Below are 27,214 nucleotides of genomic sequence, written 5' to 3'. Positions count from 1 at the left end.
CCCAGCCACTTTTCTAGCCAGGAGCAGCATGCAGAGGCTGGGACCAGCATGCAGCAGCTCTCTCGCCACAGCCTCTGCCTCTCCATGCCATGGCTGCTCCATCCCCTGCCCCGGCAGTGATGCCCAGTGCCCCAGGTTCCTGCTGGTCATGGTGCTGGCCTGCTGGCCCCAGCGGGCCTTCACCACTAAGGCCCTGGGCAAGCCACACACCTGCCATCAGGGGCCAGGGCACCAGGTGTGAGAGGTACTGGCCAACCACCTCCTCCTACACTCCCAGCTGTAGCCTGCCAGGACAGCTGCATGGACACCTCCTACACTCCCAACTGTAGCCTGCATGGATCCCCCCCCCCACACACACACACACCCCATCACCCACTCCCAGCACCACACCCACTGGGGACAGTTGTCAGAAAAGCACTTTATTGCCGCAACAACAAACTGAGCCCCCCTCCCCATCCCTCCCCAGCAACAGAGACCCTCCACCACTCACCCCACCCATCATCCACAAAACATCCTCTTCCCTGTGTGAACTATTTACAGGTGAAGTGCTGTGCTTGTATGCATGCCCTCCCAGGGTGGGTGGCTGTGGAGTAAGGAACCTAGGGGGCAAAGCCCATGGACAGGCAGCCAGCACCCCAGCCCCTAGCTCTTCCCCCACATGTGTGCATGCTGTGGTCAGGCCAATGGGCAGGAGACTCACCCACAGGTGATGGCAGCCACTCCTCCCCTGGCGTGGATGGCTCCCCCTCCAGCAGCGAGTGGCCAGGGCCAGCAGAGCCGGCACACAGTCCTTGCCACACTGCAGGCAGCTCCAACTCCATTCCTATGTGGAGCTGGGGTGAGCAGCGAGCCTGCGCCCAGGCGGGGGGCCGGGTGGTGGGGAACCTGGGGCCAGGGCTAGGGCATGGGGTCCTGGCCTGTGGAGGTGGTGCTGGACCTCTACTCAGGCCTATACGGGGCCTACTACTGGGTGGAGGGTGGCTGCCAGGGGCAGGCGGACTAGGGTTGGGGGCTGGGCAGTGGGTGGCACAAAGGTGACCGCCAGGACTAGGATGGTGTCCAGCACCTGATGGTCGTACTTCATGGCTTGCACAGCCCTGACCATGACTGTCTTCACACACCATGTCCTTTGAGGTTTGCATCATCTTATTTCTCTTTTTTTTATTAATATTATTGTTGTTTCATAGATTTCATAGACATTAGGGCTGGAAGGGACCTTGGAAGATCATCAAGCCCAGCCCCCTGCCCGAAGGACAGGAAGTCAGCTGGGGTCATAGGATCCCAGCAAGATAAGCATCCAATTTGCTCTTGAAAGTGTTCAGTGTAGGTGCTTGAACCACCTCTGATGGCAAGCTATTCCAGACCTTGGGGGCTCGGACAGTAAAGAAATTCTTCCTTATGTCCAGCCTGAAATGGTCTTGTAGTAGTTTACGACCATTCGACCTCATCATCCCTTGGGGTGCTCTGGTAAACAAACATTCCCCCAGATACTGGTGGTCACCCCTGATAAACTTATAGGTGGCCACCAGATCACCCCTGAGCCTGCTCTTTTCCAGGCTAAAGAGCCCCCTGGCTTATCCTATAGCCAAATCTAGAGGCCCCAAGTGCAATTAGGATCTTATCCATAGTACATACACATGGCATCAAAAAGTCCTTGCACTAAACAGCTTGCATTAGAAATACGTAAGTCAGAAGGTAGGAAATTATTTTAGTCTCCAGTTTACAGGTAGGATCTGAGGTACAGTAATGAGGTAACTTGCTGAAGAACACATTGGAAATGTGTAGCTGAGCTGAGAAGATAAAGCAGGTCTCTTGAATTGCAGTTCAGAGCATTCTTTTCCTTTTTTCCTCCATTTCACTTTAGCTTTATGACTACTGTATTTTTGGCTGTGGCATCAGAAGAAGTCAAGTCTGTTTTATCACCAAATATTCTGGGATTTTGGAAACAGATGTGAAAAATCAAGTTACAATTAGGCAATAGAGATTCTCCCACTAAATATACAATTCATAGCTATTTTTCTGACCCAATGATTTCCCATATATAAACACAAGACACAAATACAACCAGGATTTAGCTCTTCACTGATTTTCTTTCTGTCTTCTAATCATGAAAAAAATCCTACAGTTCCCTCCCAACATACCGTTATTTGTTTGTGGCATCATTCCAACAATGTAAACAACACCAGGCATTTTGGAAATACCAGACCGGAAAAAATCCAGCAGAACCATCTTGTTCCATGTCTTTCATTGTCAGCTATTGAACCACCCAATGCTTGTTTCCTCCAAATAACAGTTCAGTAATTGTTTCCTCTTGTCTAGCTCATTTTTAGCATTGTACTAATTTCTCCTTTAGCTGACCTCTGGCAATTTCATCTATAATGTATAATACACATAAGAGAAAAAAATAACAGCACCTAACTTCCTCCATTAGAAAAAAATGTTAGAAATAACATTATAACATTAAAAAATAACATTATTTTCTTCCTCCATTAGAAAAAAATAACAGCACCTAACAGCATGTAACTTCCTCCATTAGGTTCAAGAGTAACTGCTAGGGTACCAAATGTAAGTAGGTAAAACAAATGTATTTTTATCTGCATTATTACTATTTAAATTACTCCAAAGCAAGAATTTAAAAAACACTGTACTGTTCACCGCTTACTGTGTTTTGTTTGTTCATACATTTCACTTGAGCAATTAGAGTCAGGTCTAGATTGATGAGCATATAGGTGTTCCATTGCCTAAATATTAGGTATCTGGTTCCAGGAAGCCAGTCAGAATAGAAAAGTTAGTTAACATTAGATCCAAAAATGTGCCCAAGTAGGAGACAGATCATACTGAGCACAGGGGTGGGTCTAAATGCCTTGATTTACGGAGGCATATTAGGAATCTCTGTCTAGTTAGAATCCAGAGCACCTGGTCCTTCTACCCAGGGTAGGTATGTAACTGCAGTAGGAGGGTGATGTCCTTTTGCAAAGTACCCTAATAGTTAGAGCATTCACCCAGAAAGTGGGAGACCTGGATTGCAAGATGTAAAGCTACATGTCAAGTGCCCAGGTAATAAGGTAGCATGGATTAAGTTTGCAGAAACCAGGTAACTAAACAGTCAAGAATGCAAGTCACAGGTCAGAAGAACAAACAAGAAGGATCCTGATTTGTAGCCCAATGATAAGGGCCTCCTTTGGGAAGGAGGAGAGTTCTGCTTCCTGGTCTCAGGATTGCTTATACATTTTAAATTAGGCATGCATTAGATAAAAAAATAGACTTACCCCCAAAACAGGGACCAAAGCTCAAGTATTCTTCCTCTCAGCTGAATTCTCTAACTACTAGGTTTCCTTCTTGCTTTCTCTCTCCCTCTCTCTCCTTTAACAAGTCTGTAACCATTAAGCTATTGTGTAAAAAGTGTCAAGCCATGTGTGAGACCAGGTAGGAGTGATACACTATCCTGAACTCTATGATGTCTGTATGTTAGGCATACTCCAAAGATATCTAATACTTTACGCCCATTCAGGAACTTAAGAGTAGAATTTACTCACTACCTCAGCAACACTGTGCATCACAACAGGGAGTTAAGAGTGTTGGTGCTCAAACTATATCAGTCTGGGCATCCACAGAAACCCAAGTGGAAGGGACTAGCAACACTTTCAGTTGAAAATTTCAACACCCAATCAGCCTTGTGACTTCTGGAGTAGGGCCATTCTCTATCATTCCTGGGAACTTTAATTCCTAAGTCCCATTTAAGCACTCCAAGAACGAATACAGATTTTGCCCTAAGACTCCAATGACCACTTCTAACTGTGATTCTACATAAGAGCCAAAATATTGCACTACTTTGATTGTAAGCACCAGTCAAGGAAAGAATTACAAGGCATATGCGCACTGAGGTGAAATGAGATAAATTCCAGTCATTGACCACACCAGAGTGCTTGAGAGTGTGTATCATGGGGTGCTGATTGATTTTTTGCATGTTCTTCAATAGATAATCAATAAGATATATATATATATATATATGTATGTATGTGTGTATGTATACATATATATATGTATGTGTGTATATATGTGTGTGTATGTGTGTGTGTGTGTGTGTGTGTGTGTGTGTATGTATATATATATATATATATATATATATAATGAAGAAATATTTCAAGTCATTTTGGAGTTTCTGCTTCCTGAATTACACTTGAAGTTTGATGTAACCAAGTCTGGCTGTTGTTTATTTTTTACATGATTGAAAAACATTCAGTCAGGTTGTTGATAAGAAAGTAATTTTATTGTCAAGAGTGATTGTCATACAATTTACTGACTCTTCCTCACATAGACACGAGGGTGGGGGGAGTGGGAACAAATACAGGAAACCATGATGCTTGGGAGTTGTGTGTATTTCTCTTTTTAGTTTATGTTCCTTTATTTCTTTACAAAACCTTACAAAATGAAATCTTCGGGTATTTTCTACAATGTTTTCCCTATTCAAATTTTATCACAATAAAAAATATCTCTTAAATTATAAAAGGACATGAATATACAGCAAAGAATTGGGGTCAAATGGAGATTCTTCCTGTGAGCAAGCACAAGTGTGGGAAACGGGAAGTCTCTCTTCCTTCACACCAGCACCCACTTTAAGTTGTACTGCTTGGTCACAATAGGAAGGAGACATAAACTCCCCAGCTCTGTGCCTCAGACAGGGCATGGCCATGTTCAGTAGGGCTGACCTGGCTCTGCTGTGTTCTTCTCAATAACTAACAAGAATGGAGATAAGGGCATACTATTTCTTGAATAAGAAACAGGCACAGCACAACATTTCCTTTGCCACTCTCCCTCCCCACTAAAGGCAGTTCATGGGGCTGCTGCCTCAGTCATCTCTCCTCAGCTACACAATTGATAGGAAATGTGAGTTTTGAGGCCTGTTATTTTTCACTCTCCCAGTGTCTCTGTACCACGCAGGCAGAATTGCTCCTGTTCTTCAATCACAAGCCCTGTTGTATTTTCAAAATTAGAAAATGAGGTTCCAAAAATTTTTGCACAGAAGACAAAAGGATATTTTTAAAAATATGTGCCAGTGCTGCTGCCTCTGCCAGCCTTTAGCTCAACAATAACACTTGCGCACTTCTCAGAAGGGAGGATTTTTTTTCCAGTAACTTAGAGTCCAGAATTAGTTTATCATGAAACATGAACCACATGTCATGTAACATCTACCTGAAGCAAATGATGATCTCTGACAATGTCTGTGCTTATTCATCTTTCCTCTCTGCTTCATATACTGTCTGGCTCATTTCAACATTTGTTCCACTGGACTGTTAAATACAGAGCAAACATAGCTCACTTGGTAATATGCCTTGACCAAACTTTGAAAAAAAATTATATATGATAGCCCAAAACCTGGCTGTGTGTTCTCTTACTTGCACTGCACTCATAGTGCTTAAAAGTGCTACTTAGCTCTTAGCTTAGAGTAACCAAAATCTCCTGTTGAATTTTGCTTAAAAAGAACCTAAAATTATCAGGAAGGTCATACATTGTCATTGGCAATCCCTGGATTTGAGCATGATCTCCACCATGGTTTGCTGATGGGTCTTGAGGTGACTTAAAAGTCCAATCCTTGAGCCACAGATCCATCTGCAGAAGTTGCAGGTCTTTCCACAGAGAAGAATAAGCCACAGGCCAGGATTTCTCTCCTTTCCCTTCCTCCACACTCTCTTCTTTACTTTTGAGAGCAAAACATTTTACCTCAAAACAAGCTACCATCTGACTGAAGTTGTAGTGCCATTAGAATCAGTTTGTAGCCAGCTTCTCCCAACTCTTGACATACATTATAGTTTGTAATATAATTTGCTTGCTTTAAAAATCACTGTAGGGTGCTTTTTTAAATCATAAGCAAGCATTGGTTAAAATACAATCAGATAAAGTTTCCTAAAAATCCAGTAAGATTTGGCTCCTAAAGAGCAGAAGTGATACATTAGCTTGACAGAAGTGACATAGTTTGCTAACATTTCCATTTGTGGAAAACTAATCCTAGGAAATCTAATCCTAGGAAGATCCTGCCAATGCTTGTTGCCAGACATTTTAATCCTGAAGGAAGAGACAGCTACTGGGTGTTAAATTGCATGTGCCTGTGTGCTGCTGTTTAGATTTGTCTGCACTTTTCAAGCGTGAGGGAGAACAACCCATTTATCAAGATTTTTTTACTGTTTTTATTTGCTCTGAAAGTAGAAAATACATCAGTTCTTCATTTACCTGGAAGCATGTGTTTGCACTGAAATATCATGGATGAACTGTATGTGGCTTAACATTGTATATTGTACTGTGTTATGATACTAGAGTTAGTGCTATGTCACTCAAATACTTTTTGAGTGCATCAGATGACATAAGGAAATGAAGCAGAAAGAATGCTATGACATTTCTCAATAGGAAGCATTTATCATCATTTCATCAGTGTTTAATTGACTTGCAAACCACTCTACCAATCTACAAATGTTAAGTGAACAGATCTTTGGCAAACAGTAACACTTTACATTAAGTGTCTTTAAGTACACTTGTTCACAGGGCAAATGTTCTGTAAATAACGCTTTAAATGCACACGTTCTTCATGTTAGTGATTACATGTACCATCTGAGCTCTGTTCTTTCTAGAACCTGCTGGGAGTTCATGTTTATAAATCTAATTTGAATTATTTGTGGGGTTAGTAAAGCAATTATGCTATCGATGCTCTAAGCTGTGTATTGTAGTCCATTCTATTTAGGTACTTATACCTAGCTCATCAACATGGTATTTTAATAACTGCCAGTGCAACATGTTTAACATTTGTTGCTTGTTTGTTTACTACCAAGTGGGAGGAGCAAATGTAGTGAAGTGTGGTTTCAGCACAGTGTTTTGAGCTTTTTTGTCTTCTTGTTTGTTTTGAATATGCATGTTGCTATGTATTTATAGTGGGGAAGGCAAAGTCAAAGATGTGGGCCTTGCCTTTCAACAGAAGCTGACAAACATCTGTGACAAATTTTAACTTCTAAGGGATAGAAGGGACAGGGCAGCTCCACATCTTGGGCAGTGGTGGAATGCAGGGCAGTGCCAGCTTCCCTGGTGCTGGCAGTGGAGGCATGGCCACCTGCCAGTTACAGCAGCAGCTACTCTTGCGCCCTCTTCTCCCAAAGACAGAGCTCGGGGCTGCTGCCCTGGTCACCCTGCTCAGTTACACTACTGCTAAGGGAACTGCATTCACAATTTTCCACCCACTACTGAGAAAGTTCTGCCTTCTGTTTGCAGATAGTTCTATTGTGCTGAAAGAGGGAAGTTGTCATTGACAGACTTCATCCCGGAATTTAAGGCAGTTTATTTGATATACCGGGCCAAGAATACACAGTGCCTTGTAGATTATTTGGATGTAGATGTTCAAAAGGACCACAGAAGCAATCGATATTGTAGGTATCACAAGTGAGAAACCTAGTCGCTCTACCCACTTCTTGGTTGCATCCTTCTTGAGTGTGTGTGTGGGGGGGAGGGCGGGCATCTCAGACCACTTAAATTTGTAATCCTGAACTCCTTCCACCTATTTCGTAGTTAAATGCCGAATGTTTCCGAGAGGCTCAGGAGTATAAAAATGATTATCTATCCCCTTTTCGTTGACAAGAAGAGATCATCCATTAGTGCCATTTTTTTTATTCCTTGGCCAAAATTTTGATTAAGCTAAGTCTTCAGTTAGCCAGATCTTCAGTCAAGCCAGGTATTCAGTCATCTTCAATTAGATGAGCTTATAGATGGCCTTGGGTAATTTCCCTAGGAGTTTTCTCAGGAATGGAATTCTTCACCCTGGATGATAACTGGCTCCCAAGTTTTTTGCTTTTTTAGACTGATGGTCAGATTATTGTATGTTTGAAGGAGGAAAATAAGTCTCTTTCTGCATGAGGCATTGGCTATTTAGTTTCATGATTCACAGAACTTTCTCAAGCTAAAAAGTTCTTAAGTCAGAGTCACAAATCTTGAGCTGAGACTCTTTGGGTTGTGCAGAACTTTTTGAGTGAACACAGTGAACTCTGTAAATCTAGCTTATTTGTTAGTAAGTGCAGTAGTAAGCGTAGGCAGACAATGTTTTGGTAGGTGTAGGCGGAAAGGTTTGTGGTATTTGAGAAGGCATTATGGGTGTACGTCTTCATTTCCATGACATAAGATGATGTTTTCCTCAGTGGTTAGTGTTAATTCTGATGCCAGTTGTAGGCACCTAAGATTTTTGAAGCTCCTTGGACTGAGATTGGGCATCTTTATTGAAGGAAGATAAGAAAATAGTACAACTTCAGCTTCGTTTTATGGCCTATGTCACACATTATACTTAAGACATGTTAACTGCATTTTAAATGCAAGCATCCATACATTCCAGTGGTAAATTATGTGCTAAGTGTGATTGTATAATATCAAAATTACAATTTTTTGTGGGAAAAGTATCTCCCTATCATATTAAATAACATGCATTCAGCTATTGTCGGACTGCTTCATGGAGATAATACAAGATTCCAGTGATGCAGGCTGGGACTGATAATAATTTTATGATCACTTTTTATCACACCAAAAAACAATTCAAAGGCTCTCATGATGCAGAGGCTGGAACCAACACTCAGCTGACTATCAGTCCCAACCCCAGAGCCACACTGAAGCCAGTGCAAGCCTGCCAGGTGCAGAGACCCAGCTCCTGCAGATTCAGCAATAGGTGTGGCTCTAGCAGCAGGAGCTGCAGCTTCCCCCAGGATTAGTTGTCTCCACCCACCACCAGTGGCAGAGATCTGGATCACCATGGCTTGCCAGGGGTAGGTGCTCCTGAGCTGGGCAGTGCTGGGCATGCGGGTAGGAGAGTGATGGTTCTGGGAATAGGAGCTGCATGTCCTCATGGGTGCATATATAAGCTGCAGTGCCTAGCACCAGGGTCAGTGTTGGGGACAGGAGAATCGGAGGGGATCACTAGCAGTTCTAGCTTTGTCCAGAGCAGGATGAGATCACAGTAGTGCCTTGCCATCATGGCAAGGCCAAATGCCAGAGACAGGTCTTGAACAGTAGGCCCATGTGAAGGGTGTGCCCAGAGCAAAAAAAGGGGCCAAGGCTGTGACAGCCAGTACCAGTGAAGGGGAAGTACTGTGAGAAGATGAAAATGAAAATATATCAGGTATGGCTGGTTGTGTTGGACAAAGAAGCCTACCCTGCAAGGCGACTATTGCCCCTCAGGGTCCCTGCCACATCAACAAGGAATGTCAGATGTACGGCAGGCAAGTGACTAGAGGTAAAGGGGTGGGAGCATTGGAAAGGAACCAGCAAGTGGGACAGACCCTTGTGGCTTTATATTAGGCAACAGAACTGATCTGTAGGACCAGTCCCTGCATCAGCCAATTTGCTAGGCAGAACCACTCTCCTGACTGGTATGACTCTAGAAGATGTCTGAGACATAATCTCCCAGTACCCCAAAGTCATATACAATATTCACAAGAGAAAATCATAAAATGGGACTAACTGGATGACTATAGGCTTTAGTTAGAATCCAAGAAGCAGACAGCTCTGTGCTTGAAAGTAACATTGTCCAGGATTTTAGCTCTAAAAATATATAGTAACTTGCTTTTATACATTCATATTCTCTTAATAAGTTAGATTTACAGGTTTGTCAGGTTTCTTGATACAATCTACATATCCCAATCCTCAAATTACTATAAGAGACAAGCACATGTGAAAACTGTACTTTTTATACAGGGACGTCTATAATAATTTACATTGTAAATATGTTACTGCTCCACTTTTATTTTTGTGTACTTAACTTCATTTCTATCATAACAAAATGGCTTCAAATACTAAGATAAAAAAGTGAATGCAGGGTCATGAAGCTTCAAAACAACAAGGTTACAGGTCTATTTCAGTAACTATCCTGGCATACAAAAATGGAAGCTTTTGTTAAATGAACTACTTCCAAGTTTCAAGGGAATAGGTCATAAATAGATTGTTCAGGAAATTCACAAAGCAAGGGTCTGACACTGAGAAATGAAATTAACTGATTCAAGACAAATGCTTGGATTTACATCAGTGAATCACTGCAGCAATGAAAGTGTTGGTAGGACTTGGAAGGGGTAAGGGGAAGGTTGTTTTTTTTTTGGTGTCTATCTTAGATTTTTTTCTAAATTAAGCTCTCCTCCCATTTGAAAAGGAGACTGTAGATTATCACTGAAGACAGTGATAGCCTTTGAGTGAGGTTAGGGGAACGTATTACAATAAAGGACACAGAGGTCTTTGTGATGACAACAGGAAAAGCGCAAGAAAAGAAAAGAGAATGCTGCTGAAGGATATGTGCCAGAAAGGGACTGGAGAGCTGGGCAGGAGGGAGAAAAAGGGCCAGAGAGTGAAGAAGATGAAGGAGTCCTGGAAGTAACTGTTATTTCAAGAGATGGCCCTGATAGGCACAGAGCAGACTATAGAGCACAACCACTGACCTTTAACTAGATTCATGTTACAGCAGCTGTCAATCTCTAACAGTGACAGAGATAGCCCCATCTCTGATCTCCTAAAATGCACATCATATTGCAACTAAGTCTTCAAAGAGTTAAAACTATGCTTGATTTCCTCTGCATTTTATATTTAAACTATTTCTACATCTCCTAATTACACAAACAGACTATGGAGCTTAGAGCTGGTCAACATTTTTTCATCTAAATAACACTTTGAGGAAAAAGAGCATTTTGAAAAAATAAGATTGTTTCACCGAAGCAAGTTAGTTTCTTTATAAAAGCTGCAAAAAAATCAAAATTCAAAAAAGTGATTTTCCCCAATGTTTCCTGTTGTTTCTTTAGGAAATTAAAAGGAAAAAAAAATAAAAAATGAGCTCTGCTTATTTTTTAACCATTTCAACCTTTTTCAGAAGAAAAAAAAAGGTATGTGGAAGAGACCCTTTCTCTCACTTTTTTTCCTTTGGCCTTTCCCCCTCCCTCTCCATATATACATATTTTAAAAGAATGAAAAATGTAAGGGAGTGGGCATTCCTTTTTTTGCCTTTATTTGATTTTTTTCACAAAAAAGTTTTAAAGCAAATTACAGGAAAAATGGTTTCCCAATCAGACGTGCATATGAGTGTGTCTGCATCTGGAAAGAAAACAAAATAAATAAACAGAATATATGAAATAAAATGGGAAAACGTTGGATAAACTAAAAGATTTCAGATTAGCTCTTTAAAATTATAAGTTCATCGCAGCCTTTTTTATTTAAAATAAAATCTTACATTTACAGCATCACCTGCCTTCCCAAAAGATCCCTGAACACTTCTGAAATACCAGCTATACAGGGAGCACTTCATACCTTTATTGCCGACATGAAACCCTCTCTGACAAAATGTAGCAACAAGTTAACCACAATACTATCTGGACAGGCAGTAAAAATATCTAACTGTAGAAAGAATTTATGCTTACAGTGGAATATTTTGGTATTTGATCATTTCATCACATTTTAAGTCTGTTATTGTGACAAGAGCTATGAAATCCCTAAAGCCTAAATGCAGACCTTTCCACCAGCATTGTATGGATCCAAGAACTGGTTAGGGTACTGATTCAGTGGTGATCCAGAGGGAACAGGCCAACCTGCTAAATCATAAATTTCACTTTCTACAGCACCTCTGTGCTTTTTGAATATCTTTTGCTGAAACATTCTGCTGGTTTGTTGGTTTTACTGTGCTAACTTTGTGACAGCTGGGTGTGGGTCACGGGGCATGGTTGAATGGATACCTACTTACTATAAACGTTTACTTCTCAACCATAATTTTATAATACAACCCTGATTTAGGTGTGTCAGTCCTAAGCCATTTAAAGTGACACATGACAAAAATTCCCAAATCAGATTGTGTAGGAAACAAGTCTCTTGCTAAATTTTGTTATAAACTGAATCGTTTTCTTAAAAACTCTTGATTGAAATCCAGTACATTGTCAACAACATTTTAACACTTTCTTTCCTTTAAATAGTGCAAGTTGCAACTTACAGCCAGAACTTGTTCAACCTTTCATGCAACTGATTATTTCCAGTGAATACACATACCTGCAGATATCATGTCAAGGGAACACAATGCAAATTCCTGTGTACTAAATAAAAGTGGGTATTCTGTTTGTTGTTTTGAAACTTTTAATATCCTTTGATCATCTTGCTGTACCGGAACTGCATTCCAAGGTATGTTGGAAGGGTATAGCCTCTAAGTTACCCATTTCTCCACCCCTGTTTTGTGAGAGTAAGACAAGTTAATTGGGCTTGACGATATGGATGACCCTTTCAAGTCATGTAAAATGAGACTGCTTCGCTTATCACAGGTAGATAACCATTAATATTACTTGTAGTGTCTATGGGAAGAGAAAGGGTCTTGTTTGTTTTAAATGTTTTCAAAGGTAGGCAACGAAGTGTACTAAGGGTGTCCCCTGCATACAAGGAGACAGTGCAGCCATACAAATAGCTTAAAAGGAATGAAAAGACAGGATCTGACAATAAAACTTGATCAGTATTGCTGAAGATAAGAAGATAGATATATTTTTACAGTGGGATCAAACCATTTCATCATTGTGAGCACAAATTCAGAAGCAGAGTAATTTTACATTTTATGCAAGAAGAACTTCTGGGCAGAGCTTGCTTTTTTTATTGCATGAAGTTCTGGAGTTCTTTTTACTCAGCAAAAACTCTCCTGGGAGTGATCAGTCTCTGTTAGAATTTTGGCCAATAAGAATATTGCATATGTAAACACCAAATAAATATGAGTAAGAATTTCAAGATTTAGGCCCTTGCTCCTATCAACATCCGTAATGTCAGTCACTACCATTTATGAATACGCTTCATCATATTTAAATTTAATATAAAAAAAAGTTTGCTTTGCTAACAGCATATTGGCCAAATAATGCATTCTTCAGGAACAAAATGTAGGCCTGAAACACATTTTGTTGAAGCCAACAGATACTGGATCTGGCCCTAAACTGCCTGCAAAGAAACAATTTCCTGCAAATCTGAAGTAATGCAATCTATATATGCTTATATTACATTTCAGGTGGCTTATAGGAGTCAACTGAAAGACTCCCATGGGTTTCATTTGGTTTTGGATTAGATTGTAAAAGCTTGGAAGTTTGGGACAGGGTATAAGCTGCTGTTTCAAACCTGCAACATAGATGCCATTTGGTGTTATTAGTAGGACAACACTGAAAACACTGTAAAAAGACAAGAGTCAGCCAATCAAAGCATTGGTTGTAAAACTGGGATTCTCAGTAGAACTCAATGGAAATAAGATATTTCAAGCATTACTGAAGATGCAAAGGCATCAGTGCCCCAATGGACTGAAATGCTCAACAGCCTGGTAATTAAGGGTCAAGCTGCAATTCTGACCTCTGAAGTTTTTGATCCTCATGAACTTCCCCTAAACCAGCAAGATAATAACAATAAGATAAATCCTGTCTTAAACTTTAAAAAAAGAAAATACATAAATATTTTGTTTCAAATTATGATTTCAAATACACAAAGAAATTCTGTACAACATTGAATGAGAAGTCAGGTACCTCAGCTTGGTAAAAAAGGCAAAATTTTCCAAACCTCCATTTTTAATAAAATGATAATTTTGAACTTTTTTTTTTTTTTTTACTTAGTTCAAGAAAATAGAGTAGAGGTAGTTGGAAAATTGAATGTCTGTTCCATGGGAAAATCCCTATGTATTGACATTTACAATTCCAAATCCGAATGACTATTCAAACTATGAAATATCCTATAGAATAAAAATTCTGAAGAAAGTATTTTGGAATCGCTAATGCTTTTTGTTTTGATTATGTTACATTTTGATATAAAATATTATACCTTATTTATATTAACATTCTGATATCATATACAGTCTAACCAGTAGATTTTTCCTTTATTTCAGATACTTCAGTTCAACCCCCTTCAGAGAATGACTATATTCAGAGAGATGGCACACAAGAAATTATGAAGCTGATCTTTTTTATTTAACAAATTAATTAATGCTTCCAAAACACGAATCAAACTCAGCACCTGTTACTGGCTAGCGCATGTTCAATCAGAGGAACAAGGTTTCTATTTCAAGGATCACAAAGTCTTTTATGAATGAGGAGAACCCAGTGCTGAAGTGCAGAGGCCATATGTACTGAGTTAAAATTCACAGTTATAACCTAACTTGAGAGACAGTGATGCCAAAGATAGTGAGATTATTCTTTGATAGATTGAGGTTTAAGAACAAATACATCTTTTAATTTACTTAGATAGTGTTAGGCCTGTAGCCTTGAACACAGAGCCTTAGGGCTTTGTTAGACTTGCACTGTCAGCAGCACAAGTGTTGATTAATGTTAGTGCTAACATGAATTTGGAGCAGTCCCAATTTAGGCCAGCAGGGACCTGGAAAACTGAAAGATATGTATCCCCACCCTTCCTTTTCAGGCCTCTACACTGCCTCCTGCCCCCCCGGACTCCCCCCACCCCACTCTGCCCTACGGCTCCAACATGCCCCTGCTAACTGGTGGCTGCCTGCGCTGTCTCTTCCAAGGGAGCAGGCAGGGAGGGGCTAACCCACCCACTTGGCTCCTGCTGAGCTGCTGGTCTTCTTCAGGCTGAGCCCAGCCCAAAGAGCAGAAGTGGCAGCAGCAGTGGCCAGGCAGGAAGGTTAACCTTTCCCTGCCTGCTGCCTGGGAGATAGTGCAGGCACCCACAAGTAAGTGGGGCAGGGGAGTGGGGGGTCAGGGGAGCAGTGAGCTGGGATCTGGGGTGCTGCAGAGGGCAGGGGCAGCAGTGGGTCTGATCTGAGGCACTAGGGAGTAGGGAGGTTTACACTAAAGTGTAGCCTAGAGTAGCTACACCTTAGTGTAACATGAGCTGTGTAACTTGGATCATAAATGATTTAGAGTTACCATTATTCCAGTTTTTAAAAAAAGGACACCTGTCGGGGGGGAAACGAAAAGTAATATAATTGGGGGGGGAGTAATGATATGCCATACCCTACCCCTGCCCCTCACTTCCAAGCCATGCCCCCCCAGCCCTGCTGTTGCCCCCCACTTCCATCCCACAGTACCCTGCCTCCCAGACCATACTGGTGCCCCTCTCTCCTAATCTGCAACCTCCCCACCCCCTGTCCCTGCTGATACCCCTTACTCCTAACCCACAGCCCCCTGGCACTGCCTCTGCTCCATATTCCCAACCTACAGTCCCCCACCCCACTGGCACCCCTCACTTCTGACCCACAGCCACCTGCCCCCCCAGCCCTGCTGCCCACACAGTTCCCTGCGGCCCCCAAAGAACCCCCCTACCCCCTTCCCCTGCTGTAGGGGCAGGCATTTTCCCAGCTGCAGCCCTGGCACCCAAACATCTTCCCCTCTTGCACACTCATCCCCTGACAGACACACAAAGACACACACACACACACACACACACACACAGAGTCCCCACCCTCCACAGACTTAGCTGTGTGTAACTGCCAGGGCAGTGCTGAGATGCATGTGATGCCTCTGCCTACAGTCCCCCTCCCCCTGCTTCTCCCGGTCCCAAGCGGCTCCTTGCTGGGGCAAGCCAAGAAGTGCTACACCACTAGCCAGGCCCTTCAATGATATGGCTGCCTGCTAAACATTTCTGTACAGACTGGCTCTCATGAAAACTGGACCACTACTTCCTAGGACCTTCTCTTCGTAGCCAACAGATCAACTCTATAGCATATGAATTCCAACTACCTCAAACACTAAATATCCACCCAGTATTCCATGCATCCCTTCTCAAACCATATATAGAAAACTCCTTCCTTCACCCTCCACTGCTCCCTGTGACAGTCCAGAGACGAGAGTACCTTGTTCATGAAATCTTGGATTCTTAAGTGAGACAGGGGAAACTGCCCCCTTGTTTGGGAGGGGTATGGGCCTAAAGAGTGCACATGAGGAACATACAGCAAACATCCATGTCCCAGTCTATGAAGGGAGTTCCATCAAAACTGCCAGTGCCGTGTAGCAGCCACTCTGAAAAGAGTGGGGTGGGGAGGAACAGTCAGGTCTAGAGCCCCGAACCCAGGGTCTTGGCTTGATCAGCACATCTCTCTGTGGACCACCACCCTGGTGCTGCTGCCAGAGCCTGGGTGCAGCTTGCCTAAAGCCTCTAGGGATGTGTGAGACTTTGCCCACTCCCTGATTGCTCATTGGCTGGCTCCTATATTAGACAAGAAAGAAAAACTGGAAATGTCTGGGCTCTTCCTTACCTGATATAACACTGGTAATTCTGCTTGCTTCCTGACCTCCTAGTTTTGTGACTTGGCTCACTTGTAGACTTCATTCTCCTCTGGATCACCTGGTTTCCTGACCTGGCTAGTTCCTGAACTCTGCTTGCCCTTTTTGACTCTGGTCTGTGTACCAATCCAGGAACGTTGCAGTTGTCCCCCCAGGCATGGCTGCTCATGTCCCAGCACTGACAGATAGTTAACTGAGATTGACATAAGGACCTTGTATTTTAAATGGCATACGAAGGATTTATTTTATTTGACATATCACTTTTATCCTAAGAATTACATTGTTACTATCTTCTACCCATAATCCCCTGCCAATTGAAAACGCAACAATATTAAATAATCAAATCAAAAGAACCCTGCCTCAAGAAAAGTATTGATTCCCAAAAGGGGAAGTACTGGAGATGCTGTGAAATCCACTAGGGACTTTGCTATTGCTGTTAATGTTTTGTGACAGATGCTCAGGCACAGATCCTCAAAGATCTGTGGCATCTAACTCATTGAAACTGTATGTTCAAGTATCTGGTCCTTGTTCTACTGTGGAGATACAGATACTATATTCTTATTCTATAAGTAGAAATGCCTTTAAATTCTCTTTGCAACATTAAGAATTTGAGCAATTCCAGCCATATATTCAGTAACCAGCATCCCAGAACCATTACAATGAAGGCTAACAGAGCTAAAACTATTTTCAGTAATTACCTGAAAAATCTCTGACAATTTGTTTTGTCCTTTGGAAAAGCCAAAGATTTTGTTTACTTTCTGTAATTTCTACATGGGAAATAATTTGCAAAGACAACGTGATGTACATAAACGTTAAAGCAGGCTATAAAATCTTGTGGACTAGACAAGTGAGGCCATGTTACAAATGGACTCTGTCCATAGAGTTATCAGTTTGGCCAATAGTTAATAAGTAACATTTAATCTACAAACACTGAGAAATGAACTTCATAATTCTCATCACCTGGGAAACTGTGTACATATGGTCACTTTCCATGATCTCATAACTTTTTCTACTGATTAATTCCAGGAATTTTAACTAACAAAAATCCTTCTGTCAATGATTATATCAGATGGATGTGTTGCAATCACTGGTTACTGTCCTGGACTTCATGACACACTTCTTCCCACAACTGCCCAGTCTTTTGCAGTATTCTATAGACATTTTTCTTTCTTTTCCTTTCTGATGATATCCAACCCAAACCCTGCATGGAGATCCTTGCATCCTTCATCAGAACCAAGCCATGTTTTTCAACTTTTGTAAAGCAGTCTGGACATTGAGGCTGCACCAACTGTCTTCCTTACTTCTACATTTGAGACATAGTCTTTGCATGACACTTTCATGTCGCACACTGATAAAATATTTTCAAACACCTTCCATGCCTCTTTTTCAGCACTCACTTTTCCGTGTCATATATGGAGGTGCCAATGAACCAAAAATTAGTCATTGCCAGTAATTCATCTGCTACAGTTTTTTTGTATAGTGTGTTTCTGCCAAGATAGGATTCGCTATTGACACAGAGAAGTGAATTTGGACTTGTGGCAGTGCACCTTTGGTTGCCTGCCACTTTAAGGGCTGAGTCAGGCAGCCACCAGATGCCTGATAGCAGCAGTCCTTTTGAAAACTAAGTATATAAAGGCTGCGGTTGGCTGCTGCCAGCCTAAGCAGAAATACTGTCTGGCTGAGCTCCAGCAGGAACATGTGGAGATAAGGGCAAGAGCTTATGGGGATGGCTAGGAGGCTGGTCCTGGGCATGAGTTGAAACTGCACCCTGCTGGCGATAGGTGGCCTGGTGGAGCTCCCAGTGATGTGGGAGACCCCAGGAAATGCCAGGCCTGTTACCATCCCAGTGAAAGGTGGATCAGGGCACCTTAATAACCCCTGGCTGCCATCTTTGGGTGGGTTACAGCTAGCAAGTGGGGCTAGGCATGGCTGAGGCCACCTGAGCCCAGGGGATTGAGACCCCAGAGACCCCAGGAGGGGATAGAATTGTAGCCCCGGCAGGACGGGGGAGGTGGTAGCATATTCCCGGGAAGGGACAGATGTATAGCCCTAGGGAAGAGGGCAGAGTTGTGTGGCCCTGCACAGTGTAGGGCCGAACTGGGAGTGAGCCTGAAGGGCAGTGCGAGGTCCAGCTCTGTGAGTAGTTGACTGCGAGGATGATGAGAAGACCCCAGGGTGAGCATAGTGTAGAGGCCCTAGAGTGGGCATAGTAGGAACCCCATGTGTGGGGAAGAGGCCAAGGTAGTTTTGTGGATGCCTGAGGCTGTAGTTTGGGGCAAAGGCTGAGTGAGGTAGGGACTCAGGCAGAGAGTTGGGGGCAAGTCCTGACCCTGGTAAGTCCTCTACCACAAGGAGGCTGAATGTGGGTTGAAAGAAAGACCTAAAGGTTAAGCACAATGACCTGCTGCTCCAGGGAGGGAGGAGAGTCCCTGTGGGATGCTGGAGCACCAGTTGTGGTGTGAGTTATGGACATTACGTGGATGCCATCTGCGAGGCATGGGCTGAGGTGTATGAGAGGTTTTGGAGCCGCAGATAGCTCCCCCTGGCATCGGGGCAGGAAATGGGCAGCCTCCCACTTGGGTAATATCCTAATCATTTTCCATCAAGGCATGGCAGGTGAGAGACAGGTTGTTAGCCAGAAACAGATGGATGGGCCAACTTCTAACAAGCCACTAGAAGGCCCCCTGTTACAGGAATATTTTATAAATACTATTGGCAAAACTAATTGTATATGAATATGATGTATCCAGAAAATCCAGCCAATATGAACAAGATCATATAATATAAAATAGTTGTGTGGTCTATTCACAAAACCTGCCAAGCAGGTACTATTATTTTTTTCCTTGATTAGGTTCTGATTTGGTACATTAAATTTGGGTAAATTTATCTCTGTTTTAAATCATTGGTCCAGTTTCTAAGATGGCATAAGTCTGTGCAGCTCTACTGCCTTAACTGTAGTGATGAAGATTTAAACCAGATGAAGATCTGACTTGAGAATTATTTCAGCATGAATCTTCAACTTACCATAAACTGGAGAGAACAGAAAGGATATGTGAAATCCTAAGTCATACAAACATCCTCATAAGTAGGCTTGCCTTTCCATTAGTGATGTATGGAGGATAATAAATATCACAAGCACACCTTTTGTGTGTGGTAGTCAGATTAGAAATTGTCCATGCAGCATAGCTTGGAATGCACACAAATTCTATATGAAAAGACACTCAAAAACAGGGAAACTCCTTCCCACATACATGTACACATAACATTTCAAGTAGATGTTGTGTTCCCTAATGTAGCCTTTACAAGTTCTGGTTCAGAAACTAGAGATGCTTGAACTTTTGTTGAACTTGGAAAAGTTTTGGCTTATCTTTTGGGTAATGGTTAAATTGATTCTTATTTATACCCCTATTGAAAATGTAAAAATTGATTCTTGAGTTTGCTCTCAAATGTATCCACACAGGGAATGTCTTAACTGTTTGTTAAAGGATCAGTAGGTTGTGGTCAGGGTCAAATACCCTAGCTCTCAAGAGATTTTGACTTTATGTACTACTAACTCTTGAGTTCATGATAAGGAAGTAAAACAAACCAGAAATAAGATCTCCATGCTAAATGCAAAGGGAATGCTGAATGTGCAAGACTAGGTAATTACTGCAGCACAAGAAACCATGAGCCCTGCAGAACCATGTGATATAAGGCCCCAGTGACAATGAAGTAACTTGTGCAGACATGCAGCATGGCTGCTCATGGTCACTTTGGCCTACCTAGGACCCTTGGCAAACTATTGTCAAATTTTGACTATTTGGAATGAACTAAGGTCAGCAGAGTCTGGCAGAATTTCCCCCATGATACTGAAAGAACTAGTTAAAGTAATCTCAAAGCCATTGGCAATAATATCTGCAAATTCAGATATGACAGATAAGGTCCCAGAAAACTGGAGTAGATTTAACAGTGGCCATCTAAAAAAGTGGGGAAATGAAGACTAAGGGAATTACAGACTGGGCAGTCTGACTTTAATAGCTTGCAAGTTACTAGCATCAAGGATAAAACAATACATTTAAATATCTGAAGAACAAGGGGGCTGTCCACTAGCACCCAAATCCTGGCAAACCAGCCCATTTCCTTTTGTTTCTTGTTTTTTGTTTTGTTTTATTTTTACAAGGTAATTTGTTATGGTAGGTAAGGGAAATAGAGTGGACATAATTTTACAAAAGTCCAGGTATATTTTTAGCATAGTCCCATATGCCTTTCTCATAAGTTGGATGTAGAAATGTGGGCCTGGTATAATTACCATTAGATATAACTGGCTGAATAACCACACATGCAGTGCTGCTCAATATTAGCACTGTTAGGTGTTCAAACACCTGCGTATGATTCATAAGACATTTCTAGGAATCCACAGTGTGAAAAACATTCTGATCTGTTGCAATCTGTCTGAGTTCTTTGCAACAGAAAAGTAATTGTATTAATTTTTCATAATCAAAAAATGAATAAAAGGCAAGAGCCAGCAAGGTTTGAGGGATACCTTGAGTCTAAAAGAGGCTGAGAACCACTGAGCTAGGGAGTCCACTGATTAACCTGAAAGATAATACAAAACTGGGATGTGTTGTAAACACTTTGGGGGTAGGATGAAAACTGGAGAACTGGACCATAGATGAGAAAATTTTAAATTCAGTAGAAACAAATGTACAATGCTATGCATAAGGAAGGAAAAATACAAAATGCAGAGCAGGGCATAGCTGGCATAACAGTAGAAATGCTGAGAAGGGTCTGGCAATGTACATCTACAGAAAAAATGCAAATGCAAGTGTTGGCTACATTAACAGGACTATGTGCAATAGTTCTTGAGTAGAGACCCCCTCAAGAGGTGCCATAGCAGCCAGGTAAAACTACCACATGCACCTACTGTACAGCCAAATCAAGAAGGGCTGCAGCACATGCCAGTGCTCTTGAAAGCTTTAGGCTTATCAGAGAACCCTAACAAGGTGGGAAAGTACATGCCACAGCCCTTCCCCAAGGCTGTGGTGGCAGCAGCACCTGGTTGACAACCATGGCATTACTTTGTTTCCTTCTGCAGTTAATATACTTGGGCCTGGTAGTAGGTTCCTAACCTGGCAGGGGAAGCAGCATGACCACGTAGGCGAGCTCCCCAGGGTAACTGTCTCTGATATGTCCTCCATAGGAGGTCTATATTGAGCAGATTCTTTTTGGTATTGGGTGGTGGAACCGGAGCGTGCTCCATCCACACCATGCATTGACCTGGTATTGCAGTGCTTCCAGGACCGGTGCAAAAAAACAGAAAAAAAAAAAAAAAAAAAAAAAAGTTAATGACTCAGAAGATGTTAATGAAATCTAAATAAAGTGCTCATGGTTTAAGTGGAAACAGACTATAAAACGCACAGTACAGGACTCCTGCAGGGAATTGTGAAGGATTTGCTTAAACCCTCAGGCTAAAGCTTGCATAGCAGGCAAGCAGAGGCCTCGGGATATACTCCTGTACTCCTACTAGCAGAAAACATTTAACAGGCTGCTGTTTCATTGTAATGCTGAGTGCTGCTCTAGTCAATTGTGAGAGGAAGAATACGGCACAAAACAAGAAATCATAGAGTAAAATTAAAGAGACATTGTCAAGTAAATTATCCTTTTTCCTCATTAAATTTACATTGCTAAGTCTGGGTAATTCCTTGCGATTTTTGTTTCAATATATTGATCACAAATGTCTTGACAATTTTAAAACAAAATCGTGTACAATCTTACTGTGTTCCAGCATTCCCAGAGTAAAGTAGGAGCGCAGCTCTGCAATAACAGTGCAGTCTGCACCACTTCAGCACACTCCAGCAAACTTATACCAGCTGTCGTGTGACTGTAACCCAGTGGTTCTTAACCTCAGTGGACTCACGGCACCCCTCCCTCCATAATTTTTGTGACCTGAGTGACATCCCAATTTCAAAAACTCATTCTGTATATTACAGTGAATATTGGCAAACTGTGGTGGGTGCACGTGCACCTCCTGAGATTGACTGCTGCCAGCAGCATACACAGGCAATCATTGCTTGCTGCCTTTCCCTCCCGCCTGCTGATGACCGCCACTTGACGCTCACCACCAACACTACGGCTGCCTGCGGGCGGTCCCTGCTCAGCCCACCTTCGCTGCTGACATCACCATGACTGCCTGCAGGCAGTCCCTGCTTGCCGCCACCATGCCCCCGCCCCCACCCCCACCTGTGGGTGGTCACCGTGCACCCCCCCAGCCCTAGAAGGCATGAGACGTTCATGACAATGATTGCCTTCTTGCAGACAGGCCTGGAAATGGGGATTGGAATTGGCTAGACAGGGGCAAGCCTGAGTCTGTACCTCTGTTTATCTCCTCACAGCTCATACACACTTTAAAGGATCTGGCATCACCTCAGGGTGTCACAGAACTGACTGAGAATCTCTGCAGTACCCCAAGCACTCAGGAGCAAACTTACCATAGCAAACATGATTGCCCCTAGAGACTAGGGGTACGATGAAGCAGAACAACTGTGGATCTCCATGGAGGTGCCTCCCAATATAAAAAGTTGGGGAGGGGTACCCTGACACTAAAAAGGTTGGGAACCACTGCTTTACTCAGAATTGGTTAAATCATAACTGGAGTACTGGGTCCAGTTTAGGAAGTGAAATTTTAAGAAGGATGTGAAAGAACAGAGAGGGTCCAGAGATGAGCAACAAAGATGATGCAAGGGGTTGGAAAGGAAGCCATATGAGGAAAGGCCTAAGGAAGCGTGTATGTCTAGTTCGGAGGAAAGGAGATTTTCAGGGAAGAGGCTGCATGATAGCAGTTTTCAGAAACTTGGATGGTTCATAAAGAAAGTAGAAAAACCTTGTTCTCCCTTGCCATGGAGGGTAGAATGTGTGGCAATGACTTTAAACTGAAGCAAAGCAAACTGAAATCAAATCACAGAAAATATTTTAACTGTATGACAGACAATGAAACTAGCTGCCAGGGTGAAGTGATGAAACCTCTTCACTGAAGGCTTTCAAGAAAAGGCTGGAGGGGCCTCTGTTTTTAAATGGTTTAGGAATAACAAATCCTGAATCTGTGTAGAGATTCATGGGGTCCCTTACAACCCTGTGATTCTATGGGTGCTGACAGTTGTGGGAAAAAAAACACAGCACTTTACTAGAAGAGGCATTATGTCAGTTTGACCTGACTCACCTAGTGTCTGTATAGCTCATCTGTTTCAGTGGGACCTTGTGGTACTTTTGTCTCATAGGTGATTGAATCAGCTATTAGATAAAAGTGCCAAGAAGCCCTGCTGAAGAGTGCAAGCTATACAGACAGTGGGCAAGCCAAATCAAATGGATGTGATGCCTCTTCTGAACATGTGCTGCATTCAGTGTGGTGGCATGCGAAGTTGAAAGTAAAGCACTGTTTTTCTCTTCTTTTTTTTCCCCATATCTGTAAACATCCTATAATTCTAAGCTTCAGTGACCTGAGTTAATACTGCAGTGAAGACATAATCCAGGTTAGTGAGAGAAAAGGCCATAGCTAGTGGATTGAAAGAATCAGAGGCTTTATGTCTAAGTATTCAGACCACTTCATCACCTTGGTTCCTGGGCTCATAGCCTCTGTACAGATATGCAGTGCTGGAAGGCAGGTTCCTTCCACTATGTCCTCAAACCTCTTGTAAACCTGGATCTGCATATTCAGAACCAGATTGCAATTGGCCCTTGTGTGATTGCACCAAAATGAGGACTACATAGAACAGGAGTCAGTAACATACAGCCTGCCAGCTGAATCAGGCCTATGGAGCCACTGCATCTGGTATGCAGAATTACAGGGCTTTGCCTGTACCTATGCTAGGACTGAGCAGTGAAGAATTATGCTGGTGCTAGGGGGCTGGAAGTTGTACTTATGCAGCTGCTACTTCTCTCCTTTCCCCACTTCCTCATGGGTGGGGACCTATGCTGGGGCAGGAAGCTGGAAGCTGTGCCTGTTTTGCTGCATCTTCTCTCTGCCCCCTACACCCTCTCCCTTCTTTCCCCCACAAGGCTTCAGTGTGAGAGCAGTGCCCAGCCAGATGGGCTGCAGGGACACAGGGGATGGGGGCAAGGAGAAGTGCCAGCAGCATGGAAGCACCTCCCCAGTCCCACCACAGCACCCTGGAGCTAGGGAAGCAGGAGGTGGAAGCAGTGGCAGTACAGATGTACTCCTAGCTGTGTGGCTCTGGTAGGGGCACAGGGAAAGCCCACCAGATTTGTTCCAGCCTGCAGTTTGAGAAAGGTTGCAACTTCTGAAGTAGAAGAACCTCCTTATAATTTTGGATGAAAAGAATTACTACAATAGCACCCCCCTTAATAAGGCACTGTGAGCGTCTTGAGATGAGTGTGGTTGTGCAGTATGTGGTACCGCAAACACTTTTGCAGCACCACATATTGCAGTCTGGTGTTCTCCACACTGCAGGGGCACACTATCTGACCTTACACTGTGCAGGCTTTTCTTCCATGGATTTTTTTGACCTCTGGATATCCAGGGGTCAAACGAACCTGTGGAAAGAAAAAGAACGGCACAGCGTATGCTTGGGCAGTGAAAAGCAGAGGCGGACTGGCCAGAGCTGCGCTCTGCTGCCAGCCAGGCTCCGCATGGCAGAATTGCTGCAGCTGCAGCCCCAGGAGGGCCCCAGGACCCCAGGTAAGGCTTCTCAGTCAGCATGGTGCTGGCCCTGGCCTCCTCTACTGCCCCCAGGGTAACTTGCCATGTGTCAAAGCACGTGTGGCATGGTCATTCCCCAGGGACAAGTAGCTGTGGTGCAAGGTGTGCCACATCTGGACGTGCCATGTTTATCCTTATTTCTGTAGGGTGGCAAATCATCCAAAGGGGAGAGGTAGTGGATATTAAGGAGAAGTGCCAGCTCCCCTTCATACTGCATTGAGGGGCATAGGTGATATACCTGGAAAAGAGTCTGTTCTGTTCCAGTGGATGGGGCAAAGCATGGCCTCTCCCTACAGGTCTAGAAGACCCACAAAAGCTTATATCGTCAGAGCGAAGAGAGATTATTTTATCTGGGGCAAATCGGACATCAACTTTGTGCACCTTTCCAAGGAAAAAAGGGTACATTCTGTTTATATTCTTGGAAACAAGGCAAAAAGAGGGACTGTCTGTGTTTCTAGCCCCTGAAACAAGGGAACAACTTTTGTTCATTTTCAGTACCCTCAAGGAAATTAGATCATTAAGTTTATTACCCTGCAGTTGGAAGAGCAGTTCACTTTCTTAGGTGGGTGTAAGAGCATGGTCACTAACTTTTGTGAACTTGTCCAAAGGTTTGAGCCTTAAAGTAAACATTATTCTTTCTGACTACCTGATAACGAGATACACTTTGGCTGAGCTTACCAAATTCAGACTCAGTCTACCATTGACCTGCAGAGGCCTTATGTGTGTAGTAATCTTCTGTTTGTTCCTTTCAGAAGAGCTATACAGAAAAATATCAAGGTTGGGTAAAATGTATTCATGTGTCATCAGTGCATTATCTAGGAATTGCCAGCTCTCTTATACATGCCATTCAATACAGTCATCCTACCACTGAAATAGAAAATCAATACAACCTTACACAAGAGAAAGGTACATTTCTTTCTGCAGCTGACTTATTGCTTACAAGATTTAGATAACATGCCTGTCTTTAGACAAATCAAGATATTTTGCAAGTTTTATTTGGTGTGGTAACAACCATTACACTTTAGCAAATATTCTGAAGTTCACAACAGCAAGAGCACAAATATACTTAGCAAGCAAGCCCTAATTCTGAAAATATCTTGGCTTCTAGTGTGCATATTTAATTCTTTTTTGGAAACTTGATTATAAGGTATAACCATTTGCATAAAAAGACCAGGTGACTAGAAGACATTCCCATCATTTTTTAATTGTACTTAAAAATGTTTGATACAAAACAGTGAATAGTTCTAAGAAAAATAATGAATTAATTCAGGGAGAGACAGGGATTTTCTAAAGTACTAGCAACATTATAACAGAGATGAAAGATACCAGTTAGATAATCAAGATGCTTCCTTTAGAAGGGTAGAAACCATTGCACCCAATCTATAGTGCTTGCATTTTTCTTTTAAACATGTGAAGAATAAAATCTTTGTATTATGCTTTATCAACATTCTTGAACATAATGTTAATTGATGTAGTTCCTTGGGGCAAAAATTTAATCACAACAATGGGGATTGGGTATGAGTCTATTTGGCCACATGTAGTGCCACAAAAAACAGGTACCTCAAGGCTAGGGACAGATGTTCAAAAAGCTGGAGCCTGAATTGATTCAAACTTTGCAGGTTAATGTAACCTGCAAAGACTGAACCAATTTGCAAGTGAATAGACATTCACTTGTGATTCCGGAAGTGCAGGCATGTACCTGAGGTGGCTCAGACTAGAAGCTGCGGGGCAGTAAAGCAGCCCTCCCTTCTCTTCCTCAGCAGTCCCTGGGGGGCATGGCCAGACCCCCGCAGTGGCTATGTATGATTACAGAGGGGTTTAAACTCCTACCCTGGCCTGTAGGGATCACAGTGGGGATCTCCCTGGAGGGGGAGGGGAAAAGTAGCCCTTGCCAGGCTTGTCCCCAAGTCAGACACCAGCTAGGGCAGTGCCTCAGGCAAAGGGGGGGGAAGGGGACAGGGAGGGGGATTAAACTTCCCTGTCTCTAGGCCCCGGCACCCCAGCTGGGGTCTACTCAGCTTTCCCCCCTGCTCCCGCTCACACAGCAGGGAGCCTGGCCAGAGCAGGCAGCCATGGGCTGTGGCTACAGAACTGAGCCAAGCTCCCATGGGCACTGCTGAGGGCAGAGGCAGAGGGGCCATGGGAGTTCTGCAGTCAGATTGCTCCCAGCTCCCCACCCCCAGGCCAGGTGGGGCTGTCATTCATAGATTCATAGATGCTAGGGTCGGAAGGGACCTCAATAGATCATCGAGTCCGACCCCCTGCATAAGCAGGAAAGAGTGCTGGGCCT

General features: G+C 42.9%; 1 long non-coding RNA gene across 1 annotated transcript; it reads right to left on the bottom strand.

Annotated features, from left to right (window-relative positions):
• Positions 1–200: 200 nt before the first annotated feature.
• Positions 201–15,214, bottom strand: LOC109312243. The gene is made up of 3 exons (XR_002101773.1): positions 15,204–15,214; positions 4,710–4,715; positions 201–284 (listed from the first exon to the last, which is right to left on the bottom strand). It is a non-coding gene; the product is annotated as an uncharacterized LOC109312243 (long non-coding RNA).
• Between the last annotated feature and the right edge of the window lie 12,000 nt (positions 15,215–27,214).

The sequence above is a fragment of the Crocodylus porosus genome, unplaced genomic scaffold (genome assembly GCF_001723895.1).
Source record: "Crocodylus porosus isolate Cpor-Errol unplaced genomic scaffold, CroPor_comp1, whole genome shotgun sequence".
Classification (NCBI taxonomy): Eukaryota; Metazoa; Chordata; order Crocodylia; family Crocodylidae; genus Crocodylus; species Crocodylus porosus.
Note: the sequence above shows the minus strand (reverse complement) of the source record. Positions and strands in the feature narration are given on the sequence as shown.